We start from the raw sequence: 24273 nt of genomic DNA on the forward strand, positions 1-24273 counted from the left end.
ATCCAAACATCTGAAAAAATGGTCTTCTGTAAAATTACATTGCAGCTAATGAAGAACAGATGCTTCCCTTAAAGGAAAAAAAATACAGAAACCTGGTTATCAGGCACGCGCTGGTATCTGGCTAGCACTGTGAAATTGCAAAGGATTGAAATCCCAGAAATTATGAGTGTCTACTTTGGCTGTCGGGTAATTATTCACACAGAAGTCACCTCAAATCCAATAAGCTTGCCTCAAAGTTTTGTTGTAATTGAGATTATAACTCTTACTTTAATCACTGCAGGAAAAAATACAAACACACATGCACCAGACAAAGCTCTAATTGGGGATAATAAGAAAAAGGGGAAAAAAACACAGAGATATGGTCATGAACAGAATACCCAAACTGTGGCAAACACAAACAAAACCTTATGGAGACTAAACTAAAGTCAAGTCTATGATTTTGAACAGCAATTATTTAGGCAAGATGTGTGATGATTTGGAGAATCTGTACAGTTCAGGAATTCTGGTTGACATTGTGAAGCTATTATGAAATTGTTGTATCATATACACACAGAAATGGGCTTTCCATGTGTTTACCAACACTGACAAGACTTTAAAGTACATCACTCCCAGATCAGGGACAATAGCCCATTATTAAGGACTATCAGCCCCTGAGTATGTCTTACCTGGGGAGAATAAGAAAGTAACTGCATCCTAGTAGAAAACACTTCTTTCCAACTTCCCTCAGTGGGGGGGAGGGAATTGAAGAGTGGAAAGTTAGCAGCGGCAAAACAAAAGTAAAACATCAATGTGATGATGCTAGCCTTTAAGAAAGACTTACAGGGAGAAGACAATGATGCACAGGAGGTTTTGGCCAACAGAGGGGGAAAGGCAAGATTAGTCAAGGTCAGAGATGGTGAGGGACAGAAGACTCCATGTTTCAGAACACAAGTCACACACTGCAGCAGCAGAACCGTGAACAGCCCCAGTCCCCAGATGATCCTGGCCCAGTCCAAAGCATGCTACAAGCAGGGATATGCATGTAGGGTGTGCGTGAGAGAGTATCATATGATTCAGTAAAGAGCAATGAGTTTAGAATCCTGTGTAAGATCTCTTTTTGTATTATGTTACACTATTCATGTGCCCCTTGAAGAAGTAAAGTGTAGGCCCAGAATAGCCATGTAGCTGGAGGTGTAGGATAGTGTGTGTTTAAGCTATGAGGGGTGAGGAAGTCTGAGGGGACTCCACGGCTTCTCAGGGCTGGCTGAGCCATGGGCCGTGTAGTTGCAGCTCTCAGGAGGAGGTGCTAAACAGAGAATCTTCACCCCAAGAGTGTGCTTAGAAGTCCCAAAATAGAAACAGGGCATGGGCTCTGTTCAGACTCTGGAGGCTTAAAACATCTGGGGATTCAGCAGTTGGATCCACTCGCAGCAGCCTCATGAATAGGGCCCAATCAAATTCAGAGCCTTGAAAAATGGGTCATGGACCATGAAATCTTGTCTCCCCTGTGAAATCTAGCTATTGAAGGGGGGTTGCAGGATTGCCACCCATACTTCTGAGCAGCCTTTAGAGCTGGCCAGCCAGAGAGTGGAAAGCAGTGGCTGCTGGCTGGGCATCCAGCTCTGAAGGCAGTGCCAGCAGCAGCACAGAAGAGAGGGTGGCATGGTATGGGGGTGGGGTGGGCCAGCCTTATGGGTGGGTGACATGGGCAACCACCCAGGGCACCATGGTCAATCCTCCCCCACATACATACACAGCCAGCCCAAGGTCCATTTAATCTCCAGGTGCTGGGCCCAGAGCTAGAGGTGCCCCAGTCAGGGGTTCCTACTATGCGCTGGGCTCCAGCTGCTAGTCCTGGCTGGGCAGTGGAGGGGGGAGGACTTCCTCTTCTCTTGCATGGGCTGATCCTGGGAATGGGTCAGACTCACCTCTGGGAACATCCCCTAGCTGCAGGAAGCTCCGCAGCTGCTGGCTGGGAGCCTAGTTCTGAAGGTCGTGCAGCTGCCAGCAGCAGCACAGAAGAAGGGCAGCAATATCACATCCCCACTGCAGCAGCCTTGTGACCTCCCCCCATAGTTACAACACCATGAAATTTCAGATTTAAATATCTGAAACCGTGAAATTTAAGATTTTAAAAATCCTATGATTGTGAAATTTATCAAAATGAATTGTGAATTTGGTAGGGCCCTACTCATAAGTGACCAAGAGGGAACACGCAAGTGGACCAATGACAGTATAAACCTGAGAAAACTGGGTAATATACAACATAAGAATTAACATTTTGCATTTCTATAGCACCCTACATCCAAGAATCTTAAAGAGTGCTTTATAAAACATTAATTCCTCAACATGTCTGTGTTGCAAGCGAGTGATAAATAGGGATTCACTTCACCTAGCACTAAAAGGCAACCATCTCTGAAGTGGAAAGCACCAGCTGTTTAATAGTGCTCAGTAACACTACACAATAGTTTAGGATGTGAAATGAAAAAGAATTTTGTCTCCAATTAAAATAGAGGATTTACTGGAGAGGGAGGAATAAAACTGGCTCCCATTCCAGGATCTTAACAACTTCTTGCTTCTGGCATGATGGAATAATCTACTGTACATGGAAAGTTTGTCTGTCTAAGAGGCAGAGCCTTCTTGGAGACTGGTCCATGATTGGAATTCAAATACTCAGAAACTAAGAATGACGACATACCTCAGCACTCTACACTCCAAAGGCAAAGCCCACCTCTTGCACTGTGCCTCCACAAATAACAACATGTATTACATTAGCTGTACACACATGTGCCTTTTCCCCTATGGAGAAGATTAGAGAATTAACCACACAACAGATGCTAGCCACTTTGTGTAATTTAGCTTCGGAAGGAGCTTAGACACTATGGTGATGGAGTGCAATGTAAGTACCTGAGCAGAAGAAAGGAGAATGAACATCACTAAATGTTAAATATAATCTGAACCTAATCACAGAACACTGAAGTTTGCCTATTGCTGAGCTTCCCATCCAACAAATCCCCGTTTGTGCTTTGTTTAGCCTAATTGTTTAAAGAAGCTTAAACAAATAAGTAACCTGAAATGAATCTTTATGAAGCAAAACTGAGATTATTAACAGGTAAACAGCAGTATGCCTCTAGGGCACCATACTGCCGCCAGTAAAAATCTCATTATCCTCCTAAATTCTGTTTACTAAATAAATGAGATTAATTACATTTATGTGTTAAATAAATAAGTAAAGAACCAACTTATTTACTTCATGTTCATCAGTATCATCAGTCACAAAGGCACGTGTACTCCTACCAGAGGTAAGAGGGGATAATAGATGAACCTCGCAGACCTGGCTTTGTTAGGTACCTAGGGGAGTTCTTATAGTGGATGCCATTCCTACATTGATCTCACCCTCTATTCTAGAGATTACTGCACATCTGCTTCTCTTGCTGCATCTACACTCTCCCACTCTGCTCATCTACCATTTTACAATTCCTCTATCTCCATCATGAGATTTTCCCACCCTCCATCTGACCTGGCTTCCTTTCTGCTATTTCCTCATTACATCCAACTGCCTCAAAATTCCTTCATACATCCATTCTCCCTTCTGTTGCTAATTTCTCCTATATCCTACCTTTCCGTTGCTGCGTTCTGACCTTCTGTGATGCTAATAGCAAAGGGCAGAGCATACATACTGTTGTCAGAGTATTTAGCCAAACAGCATCTTCTGAGGTATGATATAAAAACCAGTGACACACTGGTCATTAATATTATTGCATGACGTATATACAGTTGGTGTGTGAAGAATTATGTATGTATGCTGGAAATATCTTAAAATAGGTTACAGAGGCAGTAGATAAAGGAATCTCATCTTAGACAAAAGAATGTGGATTTACTTGTCTGGGTCAAGCATTGTAAGTTGAGAGCACATGAAAGTATATTTACATATAAGTCAAACAAAACACGCAAGCTAACAAGTGGGGGACGAAACAGTTTAGTGAGCACATCAGGCTACAGATTCTGCACCCCATGGAAGAGTTCCTGGCTCTTAAGCAAAGGCAATGGACTTTGGAAAATAGAAGGGAAGCAAAAAGACATTCTAGTTATCTGTTCCTTAGGCCACGTCCAGACTAGGTATTAAAATCGATTTTAGATACGCAACTTCAGCTACGGGAATAACGTAGCTGAAGTCGAATTTCTAAAATCGAGGTACTCACCCGTCTGGACGGCGCGGCATCGATGTCCGCGGCTCTCCGTGTCAATTCCAGAACTCCGTTCGGGTTGATGGAGTTCCGGAATCGATGTAAGCGCGCTCGGGGATCGATACATCGCGTCCAGACTAGACGTGATATATCGATCCCCGAGCAATCGATTTTAACCCGCCAATGCCGCGGATTAGTCTGGACGTGGGCTTAGGGACAGGGTGACCGTGTCTCTCATTTTGGCCAGGACAGTCCCTTTTTTAAGCCCTGTCCCAGCCATCCCAACATTTTTTGGCAAAAGTGGTCATTTGTCCCATTTGGTCTTGCCAATTTGATCAGTTGGCAAGAGCAAATGGGACAAATGCCCACTTTGTCAAAAAATTAGGGTGCATGAGAACATGTGTGGGGGAGCAGTGATGCCAGCCTCAGCCTTGCGGGAAGGGATGGGGGGCTCAGGCCAGCCCCACAGGGCAGGGTGGGCACATGGGCTAGCCCCACATTGTGTCCCATTTTCCCTTTTTGGAAATATGGTCACCCAACATAGGGAACCAAGAGGACGGCACCCTCTGATTCCTGTGAAAAAAGGATCTCCTGGCCTGAAGGACTAAAAACACTGGCAACTTGATGCAACTGAGAAAACTCCTTAGGCAAAGATTGCAATTTACACTTCTGAAATGCCCCTAGCCTCTGTTTGTCAGAAGCTGGGAATGGGAGACACGGGATGGATCACTTGATGATTATCCGGTACGGACCACTGTGAGAAGACAGGATACTGAGCTAGATGGACCATTGGTCAGACCCAGTATGGCCATTCTTATGTAAATAGATATTCCAGGTCACTTGGTCCTTCACTCTAAGATCAAGAGGAAGAAACCCTCCACAGTTTATGTGACTTTCGGAATTTGAGGGCCAGATGTTCACCTGGTGTAAATCTGTGATGTTTCATTGATGGAGTTGCACTGATTACAGTAGCTGAGGCTCTGTCCCCAGATATCTAAAAACATCTTACATATTGAAGGACAAGAAAGAGGAGACATCTTTACTACAGAAGATGACAGCAGAGGTGGAAAGATCTAATGCTCACAACAAAACCAGAAATGTTCAGTATCTGGGCATTTTCCCCATATTTCATTGTGAAATCAACACTATTCTCTTCACGTGCTAAAATAGCACTGTTTTGAAACAAAAATTGTTCACGTGCAATTTTATTTCACACATTTTTGCAGGCATTTTCAATATTTTCCCTAAAAACAAATGTTGGGGGACAGTGGAAGCAAAAATAAGAGAAAGTAATTTGGGAATAATGGTTCCTACAAATATCTCTAATTTTATGTACAGTTTGTTTCCTTCTACAGAAATGGTCTCATGTCCTGTAGTCACACCGTTGTGTGCTAAAATGGTATATATATTATTGTAGAACCCTACAGCAATTTAAAAAAACAAAACATGTCAGGAAGGTAAACTAAAGATAAAGCTAGCAATTACATTTCCAGAGAGAAACTTCATTATATTGAAACAATCAATCCCAACACAGGGTTAGACCTACGTGTGAACTCAGCCTTCAAGAGCAAAATGTACAGACATTGTGTTTGACAAAAGACTACACAATAAACAGTTTATTAGAGTCAGACAAGTTGGGAATTGAAATCTCCTTCAGCAACACCTCAAAATCATGAAACACTAATGCACAAGGGCTGTAAGAACAGGAATATAAAGGAGCACTTAACAGAACAGAGGTATGAGGGGGAAAGGTGAAGAGATGGAGGAGTACTAAACAAAACGAGATTCCAGTGAGCCATCCTTGAGACTCAGTTCTAAAGCATTTTTCATGATAGCACACAAACAGGGACAATAAAAGTCTCCATGGAATTTCTCCCCATTCTCAGATCTGCAGAATGTTGGAACAGGATAAATTTATGTGGTCTTTGGCCTCGTGCTTGATTTTTTTTAAAACATCAATCATCACTATAGGACACAAGGAGGATCATTTAAAATATTTGTTATAGAAGAAACATGGTCCAATGTTTAATATTAGGTACAAGGCCTGACCCAAAGTCCACTGAAGTCAGTAGGAGTCTCATTCACATGCACCGCCCTCATTTTCTCAAGTCACTCTATGGCATCCTGCCTCTGTTTGCCCCCCTATGAAAGCCAGCTAATAACTCATTCATTTCAAAGTTAGTTCAAACAATCCCCTCCTGGGGTCCAATATTGAAGTCAAGAGGCTATGGATCAGGGCCTTCCAATAATATCTCTATGTGATAGGCTGTGTTTCAATGTGCTTGTACAGTGCTCAGTACTATGGGTCCCCAGACCCTGACTGTGCCTCCTGGATACTACTGTAATACAAATATGAATAAATATTTCTGGCTCTGCCAGCAACCTGCTCTGCAGCCTCTATGTTTCATGCATTTCTAAAGTGCACATCACTGGAACTGAATGAATAATGCATAACAATTTATTTCATTAATTTAGTCACAAATTATCTGTAAACAGATGGAAGATTTTACAAGTATATTCAGTGTTGGAAATTATTTGAAGAATGTTTTGTGTGAACATATAGATTACTCCTCAATTGTTTGGATAGAGTACGGCTTAGAGAACTCAGTATTCTTAATTCACTGTTTGAGCTGTTATGTTTGGACTTTACTGCATATCCGTACCATGACTGGAGGATGCATTAACACTAAGACCTGGTGGGGGGGGGAGAGTTTTGAACTAAGATATGCAACTTCAGCTATGCTATTCACATAGCTGAAGTCGAAGTATCTTAGTTCGACATACCTGTCCTCACAGCAGCAAGTCGACTGCCGCGGCTCCTCCGTCGACTCCGCTTACTCCTCCTGCGGAGGTGGAGTACAGGCATCAATTTGGGGATCGATTTATTGTGTCTAGATGAGATGCGACAAATCGATACCCGATACACTGAACACTACCTGCTGATCCGACGGGTAGTATAGACGCGCCCTTAGAAGGAAGCACTTCTGAGCCAACAAACAAACAAAGCCAACACTGTTTTCTGCTGACCAAGAATAAAAATAAAAACTGTAACTCACTCTAAAGAGGAGTTGGGCATGAACAGCAGGAGGCAGCAAAAGCAGGAGAAATTTTGCCCCACTTAACTAAGTTAGAGTTAGTTAGAAATAAGCAAGTGAGCAGCTAGCAGTTCGAGGGTACATTTTGCAGCATCACCCTGACTATACAGCCCATGTGCAAGACAGATCACTCAGCCTATATGTGAGGACTTCTATTTATTAGGTGTGGCTTTCCTTTTTGTTCTCTGCACAGACACCCCTACTATCCATATGGACTAAGACTATACATTTTCTTTTAAAACCCATCTTCACTCCATCCCTAGTTAATAATATGGCATAAGCGATCATTGATTTAATTTCATTGACTGATAGTAGCTGGGGATGGTGGGGGTGAGGGCGGCAGGAGCCAACTCTCCCAATTGTTTTTAAAATTTTCTGAAAAGGACTGAAAATCTTGAAGGGTGGTCACCTATGTTTAGCCTCTATGAGGCATTCTGGAGTGAATGTAGCATACATAAAAGATGCCTGATTGCTAGCCCTGAAGACTGAAATTCACTTCTATTCCTCAGAACATGCACACATGGCACAGGGAGCAACAATGCTCAACAAAGCCTTCCCATCCACTGTTTTGCCAGACATTACAAATAGAGTTTGTGCTAGAGGTAGCTCAAAGTACATGGTCCACCCAACCCTAGGCCTCTCTGCTCAGACTGCCAATATGGCAGCAAATTAATACCTATTTAGGATGTGGACAAATACCCATTGGAAACTAAACTGAGCCCTCCAACTCATTCCACATTGGCTATCAAACATCCTACCAATGGTAATGGCTTTCATCCTCTAATGACTGACTGGATTTGAACCAGTGACTTTGAGCTGAAAGATCCCAAATCCCATTACCTATCTCTTGTCTTGCAAATGCTTTTACTGCTAGGAAGACAGAATGCTTCTCTGATCAGTTTGTCATTCCATTCTCAAGTGTACATCCTTTTTCTGAGGTGAGGGAGAAGAATAAGAGGGGTACATTCTTTAAGGGCTTTGTTTTCTTTTAGGAATCCTACTTGGGAAACAATGGAGGTATCAAATGGAAGCATTGGCCAATCATATAAATCAGACTTCACTTAAGTAGTTAATGTGAACCACGAGTGAGGGGAAGGGAGGAGAAGGAGGGGATACAAGATTAAGTGTTCATTCCCAGAGCCCAGCACATCTTTTGTGCTCCAGAAGCATTTGAAAGAATATCAATCAAAACAGAATATGAACCAACAAAGCTAATTCAGTGACTAGCTGTTTCATTTCAGTAGTGTCTTTCTCAATCTCCTCAGCCAGGTAACATGGCTTTTCCTTGAAAGTTATACAACAAATCAGATAAGTGTGTGTCTGTGGGGAGGAGGAAGGGGGGACAAAATTTATTACTGCCTAAAAGGGAAGGTGACTCATAAGAGAGTGGCGTTAACAAAATGATAGCATGAGAGAGGGCTCTGAACTGGTTCTAATGATCTAATGACTAATATCATCCATTAAGGAAAGCAAGGCCAAGATCTCTCTTGCTGATTAACATCATATCTTATCCATGTTTTTAATAAAAGTTTTAATATATACTGCTCCGCAGCAATCTACATGTTTAATTAAAACTCTGAAAGCTCCCAGAGAGTGTTCATTTCACTTCACCAGATGAAATACTGAACTGTCTAATGCATACTAGGGTTCTGGCTGCAGCCAGAGGAAGAGGAAAAGAGAATATTACTGTACTAAATATAGGAACAGCACCTGTCTTAAACCAGACATCTGTTAAATATGGAGTGTGAAACCTCTAGACAAGTAAGTAGATGACAAGAATTTTTTAATACTAATATTTTGTGATGTAGATGTTTTATTAATGCTTGATATAATGTACACTATGTAAAACAGAGATTTTAAAATTGCTTTGGGATCTTTCTGGTTGAAAAGGTGTTGTATAAACATTGAAGGACAAATTCTGCTCTTACAGCTAAACAGGTGTAAATCCAGAGTAACTCCATTCAATTTAATGGAGATACACCTGTGTAAATTTAATGTAATTGAGAATATAATTTGACCCTCAGTTATTCTACATACTGTATATGTATTACAAAACTTATTTTTAAAGCCTTCAATTCTAAACCAAGGAGGTGAAGAATCTAGTTTTTGGTGTCTGACCAAACAATACACATGATCAATACAATAACACTAGTCACTAGAAAGAACTCCAGCTAGCACTCTATAAATATCTTAGGTAAGGAGTGTGGCAAATTGCCAGCACTTTTATGCTGGGTCTCACGCTTTCTCTTCTTTGGGGAAGGTTCAGGGCGCCATTGCTTGCCTCTGAATCAGTATTTTCATTACCCCACTAGTGTTCTTGAGGAGGGGAGTGGAGAGGGAGGGACCTGGGCCCACCCTCTTCTCCAGGTCCCAACCCAGGGGCCCTGAGGTTTGTGGTGAACCACTTGAACTAGCAGTTCCTTCCCCTGGGCTACTTCCCTCTCCTGCCCTTCAGCTTGTGAAGGGGTTTCTTGCCCTCCTTCTACATAAACCAGTTGCCCCTTACCAAGGGTTTTTTTGGATTTCTCAGCTCTCCACAGCACTCCTCCAAACTTTCCTTTCGGTCTCTCTTCAAAACTGTTCTCTGTTCCAACTCCTTCAAAATGCTCTCTGCTCCAACCAAACCTTCCTACTCCAACTCCCCCACTGTCTGATTGGAGCAGGGGTTTTTTATCACATGACTGATTGCGGGTGCTCTAATTGGCTTCAGGTGCTCTAGTTAATCTATAGCAAACCTTCCTCCCCTTGCAGGGAATAAGGCTCTCTGCTAACATTCTCCTGCTGCCCTCTGGCCATGCTGTATCATAGGAAATAGTAAGCAAGCCATCATAAAATTTATTGTAGCATAATTACAAAATCTATTTTTAATTAAACTCACTCAACCTCCTGCAGAAATTGAAAATGGAGGCCACTTGCCAAATGCTGTGTGACTGACATACTGGAATGCTGGCAGGCCAGTCAGTGCCTTCAGAAACATGTCATGACGGACTTACTGCTACAACAGTAACTACACTCTGGTTTCTGAGATACTGCATTTATTTTAAGAAATAGTGTGGTAACACAAATCATTGTTTGGAACTGTGGTAAATATTAACATTGTAGTGCTAATCACTGTACAGGACTTTATAAACAGTGGGGGTGAGGTGGTTAGTCAACAGGGGTACAGTTTGGGGCAGACCAGTATTAACCTAATTCAAATAGGTTTACAAATATCTTTCTTTCCCCACAAACTGAATGCAAATTCAAGATTCTACACATCCCTAACTAACTAAAACACTAAGGGCTAGTTTCATCAATCCTCCAAGCCTACCTTGTGATACTTACATAATGTCAAGTCAATGGAAATGGGCCAGAAATGGCTAAAGAATTCCGCCTATGTAGGGGAGCTTTCTGCTAGTGTAAGGCTAGAGATGGTGGCAGGGACAGTTCCTAGTCCAGCAGCCCCTCTGGTATAGGTGGAGGGAAAGCGTGCACTAGTGGTGAGGTGAGGGTGTTCCAAGGATGTGGTGGAGCAGAGTTCTGCTATGCTCAATCATCTGGAGATGATGAATGGTCTTTGAGGGACTTAATGCTCCTCTATGCAGAGAAAGAGCTTTCTGAGCTTCTATGCAAGGCCCTCATCACCCTTTCCATGTTCAAGTCCCTCCTGAAGACCCACCTCTATTGTGATGTCTATAAGAAACTTAATGACAGTGTCATCCTTGAGATGTAACTAGGGCACATTTGATATGTCCTACTTATATAGGTACATTATCACAGCTGTGTATTTGTTGCTTCCCTTCCACCTAGTACCTTCCATCTGTGTTTACACTGTGAACTCTTCAGGACTTGGGGATTGGGACTTCTTCTTCTCTTTGAAAGCTCCTAGTGCATCACAGGTACTACCAGAAATAAACAGTGACAGTAGAAGAGCAAGTCTACAGCAGGCATGAGTGTGATGCTTCCCACGGTACCCAGGGTTGTGAGGCACCAACTTCACTATCGCCTGCCATGCATCAGCTCCCTGACTACACCAGCATCTGGCAAGGCAGCGCTCCTCCCCTGCATTCAGGTCACAGTAGGCCTCATCTCCTCTCTCAAGTAAGTGAGTCTTCTGAACATTTCCTGTAGTGTCCAGCCCCTTATCTACCAAACACTCAGAATTACCAGGCCTGCTGTTCCCAAAGGAACAGTACACACCAACTTACTAGTTATACCTCAGAAGGCAGCTTTGCTGAACAAACAGAACTTAGATATTTATAGGGAAAATAAGAATAAGTTTAATATCAAGGAACAAGATTCAAGAGATCGTGAGTAAGAATATTGGAAACAAAAAGGTTACATATAAAACAAAATCAAAACACTTTCTAGAGACTAAACTTAACTAATAATAAGTTATCCTTCTGTCTAAAGAAGTTTACATAACCCAAAGTTCTCTCCAGTGTTTTCAACAAGCTTAGGTAATGGATGCCAACATGTCCACTTTGCCCCTCAAATACATCAAATGTTTGTTCTGATTATATATATATCTTACCATAGAGATCGCCTCTCCGTCACTGTTTACCTCTTCCTATTAGTTTCCTTCTGAAGTTCCCTCCAGCTCTACATTACCATTTGAATTAGAATGCTAATTGTTGCCAATTATGAACCAGGCAGTACTCGAAGTACTTGTAAACAGCCTAGAGAAAAATCTGCTATTCACCTCTCCTGGTGACCAACCCTCACAGCTGCATATCTTCAGAACATAATTCTCAGTATATATACACAACTCCTTACCCAGTATCTATACATACATACATTTCACAATGATATTGATGACTGGTGACACAGGCTTTTATTAAAAACCTCACATGACACCCTTTGGTGAAATAGACTATAAATACCAGACCCAGGGTATTCCCAGAATGCTTAAACATCTCTTATGCCCTCTGCCAGTTCGTATCAAGAGGTCTGTGGGTAAAAATTAGTTTTCCGGATGTCCTTTCAAAATTATACCAGGAGAGCAGACCAGTCTCTCCGATAGGAAGTGCTGCAAATCTCCAATTTAGAGACACAGGAATGGGGCTAATTTCTGTCTGATTCTTGAAACAGGAAGCATTGACATTGCTATAATTTGGTGATGTGCTGAACTGTTACACTTTGATTTTGGCTCCTGAATTTTGTTTCTGTAAAAGCAGGACAGAATAGTCTCAAAGGCTGGTTATGTGGTGGCAAATCCAAGAAATGCTATTTTGTTCAATGGCCAGGTGCCTAATGGAAAGATAATTTGGGGAAAGTTGCCTGTGACTGGCTAAGAGGTTTTTTTAAGGAGTAGAAGTATTCCATTTGGTGTTTCGCTCAATTGACTGTATGTTAATAATGGCTGTTTCTTCATTTGTGTAACTAATGTTTTTTTCAGAATAACTGATATAATGGGTGGGCTTTATGAGCATTTTATACCTGCCATATCATGCTTTGAGCCCTGGATGAAATATAACAAATTTATGTGCAAAGCATTTGTAAGTAATGTAATTGCCACACATTTTAGTCCTGACTCTGTTTAACATGCTGGAGCAATTTTGGATCTCAGGCATTGTTCTCTTCATAGGGAGGGCTTTTCAAGCAACAGAAAATACTCCATTTCCCCATTAAAAAATAAAATTAGTACTGGTAAAAGATTCTGGGTGGACAAGTCCAGGTAACAGAGTTCTCTGCCCACTGAATATATCTAGTGGACAGCACCATTGCAATCTCCCTCCATGCCGTCCCACCAATGTGGTCTCAACACTGATCTTGGCCAACTTCTGAGGACAGAAGTGGAAGTCATTCTCCCTGCCTATTCAAATCCTTGACCTCACTTCTGTTGCTGCCTACAAGCAGGGCTGGCTTTAGGCACCAGCAAAGCAAGCAGGTGCTTGGGACGGCACTTTTGCAGGGGTGGCAGGAATCCAGCATGGGAGCTGAGAACCAACAGGGGGCCCTGGGAGCTGTAGTTCCTTGGTTAGCTCCCTGCCTATAGAGCCAGCCAAGGAGCAATGAAAGAACTACATTTCCCAGCATTCCCTTTGAAGCTATCAACAGGAAAGGGAGGGGGAGGGAATGAGGTAGTGAGACCTCATGCTGCAGCTTGCTGTGAAAGGAGAGCTCACTGCTACAAGGGGGTGGCACTGTGAACCATAGGGATACCATATTTTAACATTCAAAAAAGAGGACATATGCAGTTCTGTAACCATATGGGAACCAATCCTGTCTGTGTTCTGTGCACATCCAAATTCCTGCTGAATGACTCACCCTGGGAGCAAGTTACTAGTGCTTGGGGCGGCAAAAAACCTACAGCCGGGCCTGCCTACAAGGATGGCAAACAACAGCCATTATGGCAATGGCGTTGCTGTTCTGGACACCATCCTCCACTAACAATTGGAAAGAGACCAAAAACGGATGGCTTTTTGGAAGATATGCTTTAGTCAGACAAGTTATTGGGCTCAATGCAGAAGGTAGTTGGATGAACTTCAGTGGCCTGTGTTATACAGATGGTCAGACTAGATGATCTAATGGTTCCTTCTGGCCTTAAAATCTATGAAGTAATTCATTTCATATAGGCCACTAAGCAGAACTCAGAGGACAATGATTTTCAACCACACCAACACTGTTTGGGAGAGAAAAGACATATTTACTCCCTGCCAGTGCAACATTGTTTACTAGAGTACACTGAATACCAACTCCTATTTACAGGAGCAGTTTGTAAGTAAAACCCTGGGTATGACAGGCAATATCCAATAGAGTGCTGCATTACTAATCTCTTAAAAAAACATGATGGATGCCCTTGCAAAAATCTGGAAGTGCATTTCAGACAAGCACTCAAAAGGTGTGGTACTTATATAAACCCTCTGATCTACAATACTGGGTCAAACACTCAGAAATGTTCTAAGCATTTCAGCACTTCCACTTTTGGTGCTGTCTGGAATCAGAAAGAATAAAGATATGTTAAAAGTTGCGGGGAGGAGGCAGGAAGGCGAAATCAATCAACACAGAAATGTGAAATTACAATACATGATCTGATCATAGGTCCAGCACTTTTGGTGTCTCACCTTAGGCAGTAACCAATAATACAAGATGTTTCACAGGAAGGCAAAACATGGACACCACATATAACCTAGCAATAGAATATTGATCATGGGGAAAGAATTCCTTCCTGATGCTAATGAACAGCTATTGCCACAAAGTTTGAGACTGACTTGTCCTTATACTACTGTCAAAAAAGTCAGCTTGTATATTGGATCTGATCCTGGACTCCTTATTCAGCAAAACACCCACAGAAGCCAATGGGAAGGTTGATGAATAAAGCACAGGCAAGGTCTATTCCTTTATCTGAGTGGGTTCACCCATTCATTGCGTTTAGTCACTACATAAACTGCCCTTCTGCTACTATACATAAAGGGATTTATTTAGATTTATTGTGCCTATCAATCCTTAAACTCTTACAATTGTTTCTAAAATTTTATACACTAAATCAAATATATCAAGACAGTTAGAATGATCTCACTCACAGACCCTTCCCAGCAAGGTAGCAAAATGAAACATTGACAATATGTCAAGAATATACTCTGCCCAGCTGTAGAACAAGAACTCCCCTTCAACATCCAGTCTAGATTAACCCCCATCAAATTCCTTGCCTCTGGAGAACAGGAAACTAGTGCAGCATGCTATTCTATGCTATGCCTAGGTGGTCAGTGAATCTGAGCTCTGACAAACCAAGAAAGAAAGGGAATGTTAGAATGAAGAATATGGTACGTAGAACACCCTGCCAAAAATACTCCTTCCTTTCAAACCCAGGGGTGTTAGCACAGTACTCTCTTTATCACAGCTGCTGCAGTGCCAAATGGGGGAAAGAGACCATCTCTCCAACAGCCAGAAACTGAACCACTTAAGATTTTATAGGTCAACAATGATCCCATCAAGTTCACATGGAAATCAACTGGCAACCAGAGCAGAAGTGTAATATGCTCTCTGGCTGAAATGGCATGTTATGAGTACTCCACCAAATTCTGCACTAGCTGCAATTTCAAGATGTTTTTAAGGTGCAGAGGACAGCAATTATCTAACCTGATGAGGATAAAAATGGTGGTGAAAAAGGTATGGGATTATATAATTACAGACTGTATCGTTATGTATATGTACAAGGGGCCAAATAAATGGTGCACAGACTCTACTGCTATATGTACACATATAGCACTTTCCATCAGAAAACCTCAATGTTCTTAACAAGCCTTTAATTTAGCCTCACAGTGTATATAGAGTATTATTTCCTTTTAATAATGAGGAAACTGAGGCACAGAGAAGTTAAAATGAATTGCCAAAGTTCAGTCTGTGGCACACCAAGCAGAGCTGGGATTAGAATTTAGACATTTCTGACCAGCCCTTCCTCTGCTATATTGCTGCCTGGGTACAATAACTGGATCAGAAACAGGATGCTAAATTAAGAGAACTGTACAATATGGTGGAGTCTATTTTAAAGTAGTGTAGTATCTTTCTTCTAAATCAGTTTTTTGTTTGTTTGGGAAATACCCTTTCTTACAGCAAACAGAGTCAAAGAATGTTGGTATTATAAACATAAAATTGTATTTTGCATGTATTAAAGAAAACTTAGCCTTTATTATGCATATTTTGTAAGCACTGAAGTTTCAGACTTTATTGTTCTGTGGGGGGCGGGGAGGAAATCATGAGAAACAAATAAATAAGGACACAGTTCACTGGAGGAGAGAACATCCCTCCAGCCTCCACAGTATGGGTGGACAAGCCTGAAAACTTTCACTTTGCAGTTAAGATGCAAAATCTGATCATCTCTAAAACAGATGGCAGACCATGAAAGTATATAATCTAAGGATGAAGTGCTGCTGATAGATGAGGGCTGGCTCTATGGAGACATGGGCAGCCTTCTTGCTTTGCTGCAGTGATTGGTTTGGAGAATCTTGGTTGGTTACTTCCCTGTGTGTCCAGCTCATCACAGTCCAGGGATGTGATCCCAGAGTGTTGGTTTTCTGGGTTAGCGCTAGAGCTGGTTGAAACTTTTTTGACAAAACTCTTTTCCCTTGAAAAATGCCAGTTTGTCAAAATCAAAATGTTTTGCAGAAATGTATAGGTTTTGATGAAAATTTCATTGGGAAGGTTTCTCAGATCAAGGATATGATTTCTGGTCAAAACCAGAGAGAGAGATACCCTGCTCTGCTCCTGGGATAGTGCAACTGCTGCTGTACTCTTTGCCCAAGGTAAATTGCAAGGTGCCAACCTAGCCCTGTGGGATTTAGTAGAGAATGATATCTCTGCTGTAGAATTGCATACAATCCCATACAGAAGAAAGATGATCATTCTTTGTTAAACACTAGAAGACTTTTTCATAAGGAAAATAAATAAAAAGATTCTGTTTAAAGAATCAAACCAGCTACATGCAGATTGTGCTACTTCAATATATTTCACTTGCACCAAAAATAAATCAAACTCGTTGACCGTGCTGTTTTTGTGACTCCACTGAAGAATTTATTAGAAGTTGCTGCCATTCTATATTGATTTTATATAAAGTCATTTAGAATCTCTATCTTGCTGTATCCAGTAAGGAAAGAATAAAAAAAATAGGGAGGAATCAAACTTAAAAAAACCACACAAAAAAACATAGAAACTGACAAAATGAAAGCTACACGTTAATAGCTGCACAGCCACAGATTTTTTCCCCAACACTTTTATTAATTTAAAGAAGAAAAACTTAAATCTGGATCACTTTTCATCATTTATGCCACTTAATCTTTGCACTTCTTTCCCCAGAGTCAGTGATTGTAGACTAATCAATTTCACTTTCCCATTTATAATGTGTTTCATCTTTTAGTTCTTTTTGCCCTAGTAAAATGGTACTGTACTTGGGTTCCCAAGCCTTGCAGAGTCATGTTTCAATTATCTAAAAATGTTCATTGAATTAAAATATTTTAGATACATACACATACTCTCTTTCTCTCTCATATATAAAATATGCTCTCACCTACACATGAACTACATCACTCCTGCTGTACTAACTCCCTCTCATTTCATCCTACTGGGGGAAGGGCTTGCCCGTGGTAGCAGGGCCAGCTCCAGGCACCAGCATTCCAAGCTGGTGCTTGGGGGCAGCAATATTCAAGGGGCGGCAGTCCCTGTTGTTTTGCCCCCAAGCAGCACACCATGTGCCCTTAGGACGGCACATGCGTTTCCACGGTGGCGGCAATTCAGCAGCAGCTTCTAGATTTAGCTGTCCGCGGTGGCTTCAGCTAAATATAGAAGCTGCCGCAGAATTGCCACAACCACAGAAACACGCCTGCTGCCCTAAGGGCACACGGACTGCCCCTGCCATCTGCAGCGGCAATTTGGTGCGCTGCTTGGGGCTGCGAAAACTGTAGAGCCGGTCCTGCTTAGTAGCCAAGTAATTCCCCTAAACCTGGCAAATCCACAGGTATCTATGGGATGCCATGTGAAAAACTAGTGCCTCTGCACTTGCTCCTGTCACTAGAAACCTCTTCTCAGCTCCCTTGCAGCTTGACTCCACAGCCCCATCCCAGTTATTTCTCCCTTGGCTCTCCGAGGCTCCACCCCCTTGATGCACATACCTCAGGAGGAACTGAGCCCCATCATTTATCCTATAAAACCTAATTTTTGTGCACAGTTCTGTTTGTATGTTAAAATAAAGACAAAGCAACCTCTGCATTGGAAAAATTGAGCTTTCCGGGCATCGGGCCGCTATATACTGGCATGATTTCTTTCCAAAATAAAAGTTTATCAGCAATGACTTTGGCTTTATATCAACATTATATATTGCAAACTAGTGCATCTGTATTGGAAACAGAAATAGTTTTACTTTAACAGTCTACAACATTTACTAGAAAACAAAATTATCAGAAGTGATTTCCCTCCTTCCCTAGTAACTCAGTTACTTATTTCTTGTAAACCTTTCCTTTCGATAAGCCCCATCTCACAGAGCGTCTCCATGGCTCCAAGCAAACACCCGATGAAATTCTGGCCTCATTGAAGACAATGGCAAAACTCTCTCTGAAGTCAGTGGGGCCAGGATTTCACTCCATCCTATTAAGAGAAACCAGATAGTAGCAGATCCCCGGACTCTGCTTCACTCTTTGCTTTGCATGTCCCTTCCCCATTTTCTGAAGCACACAGCAAAGCTGCACAGCAGGTATGCAGGGAAACATCTCACCACGCAGTCCTGCCTCTCTCTCTCTCTCTCTCTCCCGCTGCCCCCTTACTCTGCAGAACAAAGTTAGCTCTGTTACCAGGAGATTCTCCACCATTGCACATTCAAGAGCATGTTTTACCTTTTGTATTTAAAACTGTTTGACAGTGTCCCTTCAGATACAGCTTCCTCATCCTCTTGCCCCCATTCTAGCTCCAGTCTGGAATAGTGAGAAGCTACCCATTTCTCTTGTAATAATCTCTGTGAGGTGTGGGATAAATTCTTTAACTGGAAGAAGCCTTTCATTTGCATCCCAGTTTTATTAATTAAATTACAAGGATGTTTTATGTACTAGTTATAACTATAAAGAAGTACAACAGCTTTCATAATGGCACACATCACTCAAAGGTTGACACCTTTTATAATGACATACATATCACTACTAACACTATTAGACTTTCTGAACAAGAAATCTGAAGCTATGTCTACACTATAGCTTATGTTGTAGGGTGACCAGATGTCCCGATTTTATAGGGACAGTCCTGATTTTTGGGTCTTTTTCTTATTACCCCCCCACTCCCATCCAGATTTTTCACACTTGCTGTCTGTTCACCATTGATCTCTCCCATTGGCAGAGAGCATCTTCACCAGACACGCTGCAGTGCTTTATGTGTAGACAAGCTCAAAGGTTTCTGGAGAACACCACAGCTAAAGATTTTTATTGCCCTACTTGCAGGGAACAGAGATAAAAGGGATCAAAGAGGAGTCGTACATTATTTACACTGAAAAGTGACTCTAACCACCCCATATATAACACTTTCATAAACAGATCCATAGTTTATGCTACAAAATGCCTATACGTGTATTTGAGTAACATTGAGTTACATCACATCAGTTAATCTGTCCTCAGAAGAGAAGCACAATGCATACTGCAATTGTGTAATGATCCATTCAATTTAGAGAAAAGCTTTAGTTTGAATGTTGTGTAAGCAGAGTCAGGATAAGCTCTACCCTGACATCTGGTGGAAAGAATTTCAGAGAGTGTATTTGCACAGGCACGCCTACCCTATCCCAGACTGCCGAGCTGTGGGACTGCTTGGTGACAAATGACTCACCCTCAGTTGGGTGGTACTTGCTAGACAAGGGACATGGGTTTCAAAACCCAGTGAATTGAGAGAGGCTGGGGACAGGTATCTGTGCCTGGTGGTGCAGTCTCCTTGTGGAGCCAGAAGCACCAGTTCCACCCCCTCCTCTCTCCACTGTGGAATGTCAGAGTTGATTTTTTTTATTCCCTCAAGAATCTAAATACAGGTTACTGAGCTGAACTCAACTCACTTTGGGCTAATGGTGCACTAGCACTGGGGCTCCCCCACTAAGAGCTGAGATCACTAAGAGTTGAAATCACTAAAGAGCTGAGATTACTGAGCTGAGAGCACTGAGTACTGTGCTAACTAGTGGGGGAGCCTGAAGCTATACTGTGGAACAGAGCAGCTGGCGGAGTGGAGCAGTTGTGGGGACGGCTGGAGCGGCTCATGGGACAGCTGGTGGCAGCAGAGCGGCTGGCAGAGCGGAGTAGCTGTGGGATGGGTGGAGCGGCCCACAGAGCGAGTGGAGCCGAGCAGTTTGCAGAGAGAACTGGAGCAGCTCGTGGAGCGGAGCAGTTTCTGAGGATGGCTGGAGGAGCAACGTGGAGCGGCTGGTAAAGCGGAGCAGTTCGTGGAGAAGGTGGAAGCAGAACCCACGGAGAGGCAGGGCAGTTGGCCCCGGACCACGTAAGGTGCCCCTTTCTACCCAGGCTGGGGGGAGGGACCTCTACAGATAAACTCTCAAACTCTGGCGTGGCATTGACCAGAGACTTTTGGGTTGTTGGACTTTGGGGTGATTGGACTTAAAACCCTAAGGGGAAAAAGGACAGTGCCAAACATACTTGGAGGTGGGTTTTTGTTTATGGTTTGTGTTATAGCCCTGTTTGTGGTGTTTCTCCAATGGGATGCCGCATTGATTCCTTCCTTTATTAAAAAGATTTTGCTACACTCAGACTCCGTGCTTGCGAGAGGGGAAGTATTGCCTCCTAGAGGCGCCCAGGGGGGTGTGGTATGTGAGTGTCCCAGGTCATTGGGTGGGGGCTCGAGCTGGTTATGCATTGTGTTACTGAAACGGAACCCCTGGATACTGAACCCGGCCCTTGTTGCTGCCAACTCAGAGGGGCAGAAGGGTTACAGTTGTAAGAGAACATTCTGCTAAATATTTTATACTGCAGTCTGGTAGGTTTAAAAAACAAGTTCAAGATCAAGTTATAGCACAGACTTCTGCTATAGACTAGGAACCAGACATTTAATGGTATTTAGGCACCTAAATACAGATAGATAGCTAGTGGGATTTTCAAAGGCACCTACATACCTTTAAAAACTTGGCCTGAAAAAAAGCAAACACTGTTCACATTAGAAATAATCCATAATCAATTAAACTGAAAGGTAGCAATTTGAAAACTGATAAAAGGAAACCGTTTACACAACATACAATTAACTTGTGGAATCCATTGCCACAGGATATCATTGAGGCCAAGAGCTTAGCATGCTTGAGAATATAAACAAATTTCAAACTATTAGATGTTGGCAGTAATTTACCCTTGGGGTACAGTTTCATGCACTCTCCCCTTTCTTTAAAAAAAAAAATCTGGTACTGGCCAATATCAGTGAGATACTGGTCACACAGAAAAATGTGAAGATACCATATCTCTGTGAGGTGAATACTTTTCACAGAACGATCACTCCATGTCTGACCTCTCAGTCCTCATCCTCAAAGGAAACCTTCACAACACTTTCAAAACAGAAGCCTGGGAGCTTAAACTCAAAATTTTGCTAGACCCAAAAAATCATGGTTTTATTAACACTGGATTTATGATTTATTACAACAATCTGTAATCCACTAGTCCCTACCTCTTTTATGTCCTATACCTGTAGGTGTATTAATGGAACACTTCACCTTGAATGGTCCCTTAGAATATTTGTTAACTGCTTATGTTAAATTTGTTGCATCATGTTGTATTTCACTATGAAACTGACTGCCTTTCCTAGACCTGAAAAAGAGCTATGTGTAGCTTGAAAGCTTTTGCCAACAGAAGTTGGTCCAATAAAAGATATTACCTTACCCACTTTGTCTCTCTACAGGTATAGATAGACCATTAGTCTGATTTAGTGTAACAGTTCCTGTATACCTTTATCAACTGAGTCAAAAACAAAAATTAGGTAAACTCAGGGTGTCTTTTTCAACCTAGTGAATAGTTATGTTCACTGGCAAAATTAATGAACTTTCAGCCTGTATCAAATTAATCAATTCTTGTGATACTCTGGTTTCACACCCCAGTAATTTTCAGGTGAAAGCTAGTCATTTTACAAAGTTTGGCTATGAATACAACCTGCCTGTACTTAGCATACAGCTCAAAAAGTCCAAAGCACAACACATGATTCTGAGCACCAACAAACACTGTTGCTTAGGCCTTGGCTACACTTGCGTGTTATAGAGCAATAAAGCCACCAAGAGCACTCTACCACACTCCCCATCCACACTGACAAGGCACATAGAGCTCTCTGACTCCGCGGCTGGAGCACTCCTGGTACTCCACCTCCCCGAGATGAATAACGTTTGTTGCGCTCTTGCTGGAGCGCCACGGCGCCAGTGTGGACACCTAATGTTCTCTGTTTGGCTTCCGGAAGTGTCCCACAATGCCTGTTCTAGCCACTCTGGTCATCACTTTTGAACTCTGCTGCCCTGTCCTCAGGTGACCAAGTGTCAGACCCGCCCTTTAAATTCCCTGGGAATTTTGAAAATCCCCTTCCTGTTTGCTCAGCCAGGTGTGGAATACTATCAGCGAATCTTTCCAGGTGGCCATGCCTCCACATGCCAGGCAATCCCCAGTATGGAGCAATGGTGAGGTGCTGGACCTCATCAGTGTTTGGGAGGAGGAAGCTGTGCAGTCCCAGCTGCGCTCCAGCTGTAGGAATTACAATACTTTTGGGCACATATCAAGGGCCATGACTGGGATGCGGTGCAGTGTCGGGTTAAAGTAAAGGACCTGTGGAATGCCTACCGCAAAGCCCACGAGGCAAACAGCTGTTCTGGTGCTGCCCCCGCAACCTGCAAATTCTACAAACAGCTGGACGTGATACTTGAGGGTGATCCCACCTCCCCTGCAACAACTGCCATGGACAGTTCCGAGCCCAGCACAGCAAGGGGCAGGGAGAGGGGGAGGAGGAAAGCACGAGCAATGGTGCTGAGGCAGGGGGAAGACACCCCGGAATCCCTAGATGCATTCAGCCAGGAGCTATTCTTGAGCCAGGATGAAGGCAGCCAGTCGCAGTGTCCAGTGCTTGGAGAAGGACAAACAACAGAGGTTGTTCCTGGTAAGCAGCTTTCTTTTAGGGAAGGAAGTTTTTAGGTACAGGTTCTTTGGGCAAGGAGGGGGGAACTATTGCTGCACACAGGCAAGCTGCGTATGGACCAGGGCGGAAGCCACATTGTAGGAGAAGGTCCTCCCTGGCTTCCCTGGTCACCCTCAGCAGTGAGATATCTTCCAGGATGAACTCCTGTGGAGAATGTTGGGACAGTGCTCAGTGTAGGTGCCCCCTGCAGCCGTTGGCTCTCCCCAAGGCACAGAAACCCAGAGGACAGTACAGTCATGAAACAATCAGTCCCCATGGACTCTGTGCTTACTCACCATTTCTGGGGCTCCCATGAGTTATGTGCACTCGCTTCGGGACAGAAAAAGTATGGTTTTTGTAATTGCCCTTCTTAAGTGCGAGGGAATCATTGCTTTGTCTGGTGTGTACAATGCTACCTTGGTTAAGTGCTGCATTTTGCCTGTATAGGTGCAACCTTGAGATCTCAGCCATCATTCTTATCACCGGCCGATGGACTGAAAAGACTCAGGAAGAAGCCACATAAAAGCAAAGAAGACATGCTGCATGAAGTCATGCAGCAGTGTGTAAACGAGAATTGAAAGACACAGAAGTGGAGGGAGAGCGAAAGGAGGATCAGCCAGGAAAATTCGGCACCAGCGGCAAAGCATGGAACAGCTGATCAGCATAATGGAGCACCAAGCGGATTCTATCCAGGCGCTCATTGCCATGCAGCCGGAACACTACCGTGCTCACCTCCCCCCGCAGCCCTTGTCCCAAAACTCTTCCCCTTGTGCCCCCATGTCTCCTCCATCCCACTCTCCCCAACATCTGGGTTCTTACTGACTCCAGCTGCCTCCTACACCCGTAGGTTCACCACCCACCCACAAAAACTACGACCCTTATCCACTGCACTCAGTCCCCCATTAACATGACTTATAGCCATCCTGAAGTGCAGCACTCAGCGCACAGCACTCCAGACAGGATTCGAGCATATGAAATCAGGACATACTCAAGCCTATGAGTGAACTGGTCCCCACCCCAACCCCTTGCCCTTTTGGTATTTCTGTGTTATGTTGGTTTTTTCCCCAAATAAATGAATTTTCTTTTCAATAAATTTTTTTTTTACTTTGAAAACATACTTTATTAGTGCATAAAGCAAAATATATCTTAGCCCAGGAAAGCAACAAGCACTGCAAGTCAGTGTACCAAACACAGCCACTGCACTTAACTCCCGTGCAGGGCACCAGACATTACTGGTGTCTTTGAGCCTCAAATTGCTCCCTCAAGGCATCCCTAATCCTTGCAGCCCCACGCTGGGCCCCTCTAATATCCCTGCTCTCTGGCTGCGCAAATTCAGCCTCCAGGTGTTGAATTCCGAGGCCCATGCCTGAGTGAAGCTTTAACCCTTCCCTTCACAAATATTATGGCGGGTACAACATGCGGATATAACT

General features: G+C 43.0%; 1 protein-coding gene and 1 long non-coding RNA gene across 2 annotated transcripts in view; both read right to left on the minus strand.

The window, feature by feature from the left end:
- ALK (ALK receptor tyrosine kinase) overlaps nt 1-24273 on the minus strand; it is a 638118-nt gene that overhangs the window by 392126 nt on the left and 221719 nt on the right. The window lies entirely within an intron of this gene.
- LOC115648951 lies at nt 409-22557 on the minus strand. The gene is made up of 3 exons (XR_003999693.1): nt 22445-22557; nt 3558-3568; nt 409-419 (listed from the first exon to the last, which is right to left on the minus strand). It is a non-coding gene; the product is annotated as an uncharacterized LOC115648951 (long non-coding RNA).

The sequence above is a fragment of the Gopherus evgoodei genome, chromosome 3 (genome assembly GCF_007399415.2).
Source record: "Gopherus evgoodei ecotype Sinaloan lineage chromosome 3, rGopEvg1_v1.p, whole genome shotgun sequence".
NCBI classification, from domain to species: Eukaryota; Metazoa; Chordata; order Testudines; family Testudinidae; genus Gopherus; species Gopherus evgoodei.